Genomic DNA, 8,634 nt, shown 5'->3' with positions numbered 1-8,634 from the left:
AGAAAGAGAGAAAGAGAGAAAGAAAGAAAGAGAGAAAGAGAGAAAGAGAGAAAGAGAGAAAGAGAGAAAGAGAGAAAGAGAGAAAGAGAGAAAGAGAGAAAGAGAGAAAGAGAGAAAGAGAGAAAGAGAGAAAGAGAGAAAGAGAGAAAGAGAGAAAGAGAGAAAGAGAGAAAGAGAGAAAGAGAGAAAGAGAGAAAGAGAGAAAGAGAGAAAGAGAGAAATCACAAAAAAAGCCCCTGAAAGGTGAATTTATAATAATTTTATTTATAACAACTGGGCCTTACTAGGTTTACAGCTGGAACATGAAGCTATTTTAACCATTCAAAGGCATCTAATGATTAAAATGACATTCCCATCCAAAACCTTTAGCTACTGTGGGCACAATTAAGAGCAAAGTTAACTACAAGAAATCAAGGATAAGGTTTACCCAAGTTTACAATTTCTTTCTTTTAGTTGGTACTTCTAATGGTTCCTGGTTTGTACCATTCTATACTTGGATATCTTCACAGATTTCTCAGTAAACAATCCCCTTTGCCTGGGATTTTAGCAGAAGGGAGAGAAGCCTGTTTTAAGTGACAAAAAAGATAACCAATGAGAAAAGTCACCAGGTTGTCAGATAAAACAAGAAATGCAATATGTGGAGCTAATTACAATTACTTACTTAAAAATCATTAGATTGCAGTTTTTCTTTCTATTTTAAGTGCCTCAAATAATTACACATTTATACATGGGATGCCACCAGGCCACAGTAAACAATCAGTGAGGCCGCCACACCCAGAATTAAACTTAAGACTTATAAAAATCAGATCTACAACATCACTGGCATTTGTACAACACCAATATGCAGCACTACAAGCTCTGCTTGCAAAGACAGATGTCAAATCAAGCACAAAAATTTAATTTCTTTCCTTTTCATTTTTTCCTGCAGTATTTTCCTCTGCAGGTCTTAATAACATCTCTTTTATCCTGACTTGTACCACTTCTGACTGCAAAGATAAGGTTACAACTGTGAGTTTGTCAAGTCTGCTTAATCTTTCTGTCAAGCAAAGCTGGATGTATAATAAATCCAGATGCAGAGACAAACAAACAGAGCCACAATTTACTCTGCTACCTGAACACTGTCACAAAAGAATTTTCCTACCATTAGGCAAGATCAAAAAACCAAATAAACAAGACAGAGTGGACATACCAGAGCAGGGAAGATGATACCAAGCCTTGAGACCTCAAGGTTATTTCTGGCCTCAGAGATTCAAATGAAAACTTGCCTCCAGGTTTCATGGCATTCATGCAGACACAGAGTGAGATTCCCTGCCCGAAAAATCCACCACAGCTCTCAATGAACTTGTAACTCCTGCTGACCTTGACTCAGCTGGGATAGGAGCTCACTCCTGGGTTGTCAGGCATTCTCCTCCCGAGCACAGCATCACTGTTTTTGCTAAAACCCCTCAGGAATTATTGTCACCTCCTGTGGCAAGTCACCCTTGCAGCACCCAGCTTCAGCACCCCATCCAGCACACCCTCCCTGACATCCCACCATGAGCACAACCCCAGCCGACCTGCTACAAGCTGCCAGTTCTCAACTCCTGAAACACAGGGTGCAAACCACATAAACCTAAAACAATGGAATATCTCTCAGAAAAGAGACCTTTTGATTCCCATTCCATCCAGTAAGTGCTACATCCACGCAGAAGAGCGTAGTTATTCTGAAAGATCGGGATCAGAACCACAGGCCATTCACTTCGGAGTTGAACTTGATGATCTCTGTGGGTCCCTTCTGACTCAGAATACCCTGGGATATCAAACTGAGGTTTAAAGCTAAAGCCACTGTGGTTTCCTTGCTCCCACATGTTGAAGCTGGAGATAACCAAGCTGCCAGGGAGCACCAGGATTCTCTGAAGCTACAGAAATCAGCTCTTCTTGCACAGGCTTTCTTGAAAGGCAGCTTTGTAGGGATCGTGCCAAACTCCTGAATTTCAGCCTCAAACTCAAGCTTCCAGCAAGTGGCTTTTTAAGCTTGGGACAGCTTCCAAAAGTGGAACCTTGCCTGACACTACAAACTTTCATCAGTAAAATCCACCAAATGAGAGAGTAAGATTTAGATTTAAAAAGCCCATAAAGCTCTGGACTTCTCTCATTGATTCAATTAATTTATATATTTAGTGTGTGTAAACACATAAAAGATTATGCATGTAGCAAACAAATAAATTTTTTGCTTTTTCCTGCCTCGCATGGTAGATTAAAATACTGAACAAAAGTAGTAAAGATGGATTTATAAAGTCTGTGAACAGAAACACCTTAGTCTTTTGAATTCCTTGTATGGCAGGCAATGAATTCTTCCATAATAATTCAATGTCTTAAAAATAAGAACAGACTCACTAAGTTTAGGTTCTGAATTTTCTCTGGTTCTCCTCAGCTATGTGATAAAAGACACCATGAAGTATTTCAGTGTGGAGCACCAATACACTGAATTCTCAGCATGCACATTAGCATGCATTTATGGACCTTATATTCAGTGGTCTAACAAATAACATGTAATACATTTTCCTTCATGTTCACACAGAGGTGACTCTGCACCTTTTTAGCTGGTTGGTGGCAAAATTTTAGCAGACACACTTGTACGTGAGAGTGAAGCATCGGGAAAAACAGGGACATTGTAGATCATATACCAGGAGAATACTAAGAAGATGTGGATATTTGCTGAGATTCTTCCTTGGAGACTAAAGGGGGAAAAAAGAGACCTATTTCCTTGTAAACAACCTCGCCTGTGCACCCATTTCACACCTAGCCCAAGTTATCCATTCTCACCATGGCCCAGCGTGAGCCTGGGCTGGCCAGCAAAATCCCCACTGAGGGATTGCAAACGCCTGGGAACTCTGTAAGGAGTTAAAAGGTTTAGTTTAATCTTTTGTCTGTTTGTTTTAAAGTGTCTACCTGCAGAAACTTGGTATATGCTGTCACTTTGTCAGGACATGTCACTGTGGGTCACAGGACAACTAGCTCCTGGTGGATGTTCTTCCTCACCAGGGTCCCACAACATCATTGCCAAAGACAATGCACTCCCTGCCGGTTGTGTGAGCCACATGGAAGAGAAAGTCTGAGTTCTTCTTCAGGCCTAATTTCAAAGTTAGAAAAAACTAGTGAAACACAAGCACTACACAGCGCACAAAGTCAGCTACAGCCTCTGCTAAGAATTTACAGTTAAAAGAAGTATTCCCAGAATGTATTCATGTAAAAAAAAAAAAAAGGATAAAAGATATCTCCAGAACAAGCAAATCACAGCAAAAGCCCTTAAGGCAGATATTGTTGAAGGGCAATGAAGGTACACTGCAGGGGATTTTCTCTGCTATGGGCAGGATTGGTATCACAGCCTGGTTGGTATCACCTGAGCTTCCAAGTCTGAGATCCTATTTTTAGTTCTTCACAACTTGATTTGTGGGCTGAAATTTTCCAGCCTCAAAAGATGGGAGTTCAGGAAAGGTTACTGAGAAGGCTAAGTGAAAGAAATGGGATCTGAACAAGATAAGAGACGGGAGATGAGATATGAGAAAAGCTGAATGAGTCCCAACCGGGGATAATAAGCAGAAAATCTGAGTCCACTAATGTAGCTTGAAATGAAACCCAAGATTGTTCTATCCCACCTTTTTTTTTCTTTTTCTATCAGCACATCAGCTGCTACGTCCTCTTCCCCTGCTTGGCCTCAAAAGTAGCAACCTACAATTCCTATCTGTTATTCCAGCATGTCAAGGCACAGAGGTCCATGCAGCTCATCTTGAGATTCAGCCTTGATGACGACCTACACCGGGATCACTATGACATCCCACAAGAGAGAATTACAATTTGCTTTAAAAATTGGAAGTTTATCTATGAATCCAAAGGCACTGAGTTTGTTACAGAGGTATCAATACCCTTCCTAAGCCTAGCATGCAAATCTTCAGGAATTCTAGAGATGAGTTTGCCTCAGCAGTGGGATTTTAGGTCCCTGTGTGTGTGTGTGCAAAGACATGTTTTTAATTACAGGCTCAGAACAGTATTTTTTCTTTCCATGCAATTCCTGCTTTTGCTTAGGAGAGCATGATCTAAAGGAGAACAAGTTCACCCCTCATGAGATGATTGGCCTTCCCTCCAGTCAAGTGACACAGTGGATGTGCCACAGCACCAAGGTTTGCACTCAAGGAACAGGAGGAGGGATGGTCTCAGACCTCATATGGATGATCTGGGATCCATTTTCACATCAGCCAACAATTACCCATTGAATACTTTGCAAGTCATTAAAGAAAACATCTCCCTTAGAGGATCTGAACACCACCTGTAAATTTGCCATGGGGCAAACACAAGTAACACGGAGAGAGCAGCTCCCCTCAGGAGAGCTGATCCTGCATTGCTCCCCTTGCCCGACAGACCTCACCATTCATGATGTCTGAATGGTGAAAACAGAGATATTATCCTTACATTCAGAATAGTTTTAAAGCATTAAAAAAAAAAAAAAAGCTTAAGGAAATACCTATATATATTTGCTTTTCCCCAAAACCATTTACCTGTATACAGAGACAAGAGTTTTGCTCTTCAAATACCCTGAACTATGGAGACTAGACTGACATAAAAGAAAACCGAGTAGAGCCACCAGCCTAAAGGAAAACCCAAATAACAGCTGGAATTCTGTGCTGGACAGGTTGTTCTTGGTTCTCAGAGGCACCTGCAGCGCTCATGGGACTCAAAATTCCTTACAAATGCAGGTTTTGACCCATCACATCCTGTATGTGCATGATTAGAAGATTGTTATTTCTTACATGTTTGTCAGCCCATGGTACTTCTTCCCCATCTGTTTGAATGCGTCATGAAAATTATTGTCACCACAGATCAAAGATAATGTCTCCAAAAAACAGAGTGAGCCGGAAGGGGAGGAAAACTCTCAAGGAATCTGGATTGCATCAATATCAAATCAAGTGAATCCAGTAATAAAGAATGAAAGATTCACTAAGCATGAACAAAGCAAGGCTTCCAGCAGAAGCAGAGAAGAAATACTAATTTCTTCTTCAGTTTTTCCTCCCTTGAATGTTCTTGTTTCTGAAACCAGATATTATAAGTCAATTATTAGATTTGATTCTCCTTTTTAAATGCCTTGTATTTTATAACAAAAGAGCCTCTTTTAGTCAGGGTCAGGGAAAATTTGACGGCTCTACTAAGCTGCTCTGTAGTATATTGGTAATACCAACTGCCAGGCTCTCATCTGATGCAAAGAAAGCTTTTTGGATAATTGTCTCCTTGAAAAGGCACCAGCTGAGTTGTCAGGCTTGAACAGCATATACATACAACTGAACTTGGGCCTTATTATAGTAATATCCAGTGGTGATGTTAAAATAAAGGTCTTCTGGCATTATTTTTCAACTACTCCGCACCTTCAGTCCTTTTCATTCTTAAACATTGCTGATTCAAACTTTCCCACCATCAGTGCTTTTACCCACATATTCTAGAGGTTTGGTTTCCTGTTTGTTTTTTTTTTTTTTTTGTGGGAGTGTCCATTAAAACTGGTAAGATTTTATATTTTCCAAATGTCTCCATTTTTTTCTGTATTTATTTTGTCATATTTTATACTGTCCACATAGCCTGTTTTTTCATGAAAAATTTTACAGCCCTTTAAAAAAAAAATTATATAAATCCTAGCTGGACCTCTTCATTCCTGGATATATTATCTGCAAGGTGACAATCCTTAACCTACAATTATAATATTAATTCTCATTACAACAACAACAACAAACAAAAAACCCTCAAACATCTACCACAAACATTTGCAATTTTAATTAAAAATCAATTTTAAATAAAATGAGAGTTATAGTTTTAATAACACAATGCCTCCTAAACAACTTCTGCTGTATCTGAATTTCCAAATTAAATCAATGCAGTCAGCACAGCACAAACACAACCATACTATGCACAAACCCTTTACACCAAGGACTGGATTGACTCTGAACAATTTATCTGAAAAAAACCCTGTTCAATTTAAAACCAATAAAAACCAATATCCACATAAGCATGTAGAATACTCACTCAGCTCAGTCACACAACGACTTCATGGCTCTATGAATATTCTTTAGCGTAAAAAAAAGCTTTAGAGTTCATAGGGGAGTACAAAAAATACTGTTAACACACTTCCCCTGGCAGTGCTAATATTAAACATTTATTCAGTCCAGCAGAACTTTAAAAATAGAGTTTACATCTCCCCCTGTTTATTTACTTTTTGAATTCCTGCTCTAACAATGAAGAAAATCACGCAGGGAACTCAGTGTCGTTGCACTTCATTGAAGTTCCACCTGGCATTCGTGCATATTTTTGCCTGAAGGCACTGAAATAAGCGATTTGTGTAAAAGCAACTTTAAAACTGATTTCTTTGGTTACAGAAACACCACCGACTGACTCAGCTCTACTCAGAGAACTCTCAGCAAACAGCAAGATTTGAGGCTAAAATGAAGTGCCCTTTCAGGCAGCGCATGAAGGTCTGCAGCACCTCAGTGGCAAAAGTCACACTTGGATGCCAAAACACCTCCCCGGAGCAGGTCACACCTCCTTGGGAGAGGCTTCGGTGCCCGAAATGAGGCTCCTCCCTTCAGTGGCCTGACTGCGGTTCCGAGAGGAGCTTTACTCCTGCGTCCGGCCTGGGCTGGACTTACAGAAGCCCAGAGGAGAAGAGGTTGAGCTCTAACAGGCCAGCAGCTCCTCGGTGTTAAAAAGGAAAATAAGAACGCCAAATGCCCAGCAAGGCCAGCGATCCAACACACAGCTGCGAGGCCGGGAACTCCCGGCTGTGCTCTCAGTTACCCCTGCGGGAAGGGGAAAGGCATCTAACCGGGAATGGGCTGCTTCCCTGCTGAGCAAGTGCGGGAAGAGAGGCTTAACCTCCTTTGTCTGCCCCGAAGGGTGTCAGCTTGTTGGTGGACTTCTACCAGGGTGTCTTGGGAAGGGGGGCTGGATGGGAGGAATTGCAGGAATGCTAATGGCAGCAAACAAGAGGAACCGGTTCCAGTGTGTACTCAAAGCCTCCCACAGCCTCCCCCCCGGAGTTAAATCGGCCTGAACTAAACCTTGTGTCACCTTCTGCCTGGAAAACTTGCGACAAAACAACAAGGTTATCGCTCAAACATCTGGACAGGTTCCATATATAACATAAATTCAGCCCCTTATGCACACACACGGCGATATGGGTTTTAACTACATACCAAATACATGATGCAACACGTGTAGAAAGAGTGCTGAACGAACTACATATAAATATCTGCTATAATGGGGGTGAAGAGGAATTAATTTTCTAGGGACTGGTAACAAAGAGGAGGAAATAAAACCCTGAAAGCACAGCACATGAATGCATTGCTAGAGATATTCCTCAAGAGCTATTTTATGGATTACAGAGTTGAATCTCAACATTCACAATTTGTATCATTTCCTGACGACTTGTATCATATCCAGACAATGGTAATTGTGACCCCTTTTTCTCTTTCTCGGGAGGTTTCACATTGTTACAAGCTCCAATTCTGCAAGAGAAGCCACATGCAGAAGTCTCCCGTGAAGTTCTCCCACGAAGTCAGTGGGGATATCCACATGACTGCAAATCCACCACCTACCCACCATCAAACTCAGGAAACTATTTCACATGTTCTCGGCGTAGAGAATCCTATTCAGCTGAGTCATATCCTTGTGCAGATAACCCCGACTCCCTTCCCAGACAGAGGTGTGAGCATCGGTGTAAAAAGTAATAGCCTGGCATAAAACCTGTTACAGTATAAACCTGCCTCATTATGACCTTTGAATCATATTATTGCGGGAAACGAATCATATTATTACGGGAAACGGTAACGACGAAGGTGTCCTGCAGAAAGAACCCACCGAAATCCCGCGAGCTCGATACAGCCCGAGGGGACAAAATGCGGGGGGGATCCCAGACCACCCGACCGGTTGGACCCCCTTTAGACAGGGCACTTTTCATCCAAAAAAACCCGATTAGGGTTAGATTTAAAGGGCAGCCCAGCAGGTTGCTCTCAGGAGAAGCACGCATTGCTCAGTCTGACGTATCCCTGAGTGGATCCCTGCATCCACACTCGCTCTCCGGAGCAGCCCGCGGAGTCCCGCCGCACCCGCACCCCTCCCGCACCTCTCCCAGCGGCTTTTACCTTTTCCCTCTTCCCTTTCGCCCTTTGCCAGAGGTGCGGCCGGCAGAGCCAAGGCCGGCGGGTGCCGGAGCAAAGCCCGGCCTTTCTGTTTCGCTCTGCGGGGCGGAGGCGGCGGGACCGGCCGGGGCTGCGGGGCTGGGGCGGTGCCGGCCGGGCACGGGCCCCGCCCGCCCGTGGGGGGAATCCCGGGGGCATCGATCCCCCCGCACTGCCCCGCTGCTGCCTGGGGGCGTGCGGGGAAAGTTGCTGTTCGGATAAATCAGGTGTCAAGTTTCGAGGCGTCGCCACCTGACTGCGGGCGGGGAAGCATGGACCCAAGTGACCCAACAGCCCCGCGGGGACCCACGCGGTGTCACTCTCCAGCAGCCCTGGAAGTCAGCAGGCAGTATCTGCCCACTGTGTTTTCCCAGCTGGTGTGAGAAAAGACTGAGGTTTATCCTTTCCAATAAAGTTTTTTTTTTTTTTTTTACTGATG

General features: G+C 43.0%; 1 protein-coding gene across 1 annotated transcript in view; it reads right to left on the bottom strand.

Annotated features, from left to right (window-relative positions):
- Positions 1-8,202, bottom strand: part of ARHGAP8 (Rho GTPase activating protein 8) — a 59,834-nt gene extending 51,632 nt beyond the window's left edge. Inside the window, exon 1 of the mRNA XM_027897727.1 lies at positions 8,160-8,202. The gene's annotated coding sequence lies outside the window, so the exon portion shown is untranslated. The remainder of the gene's footprint in view (positions 1-8,159) is intronic.
- Positions 8,203-8,634: the final 432 nt, after the last annotated feature.

This window comes from Empidonax traillii, unplaced genomic scaffold (genome assembly GCF_003031625.1).
Source record: "Empidonax traillii isolate 1590-97213 ecotype Southwest subspecies unplaced genomic scaffold, ASM303162v1 scaffold557:size1000685, whole genome shotgun sequence".
Classification (NCBI taxonomy): domain Eukaryota; kingdom Metazoa; phylum Chordata; class Aves; order Passeriformes; family Tyrannidae; genus Empidonax; species Empidonax traillii.
The sequence above is the reverse complement of the archived record's forward strand: the minus strand, read 5'-3'. Positions and strand labels throughout refer to the sequence as shown.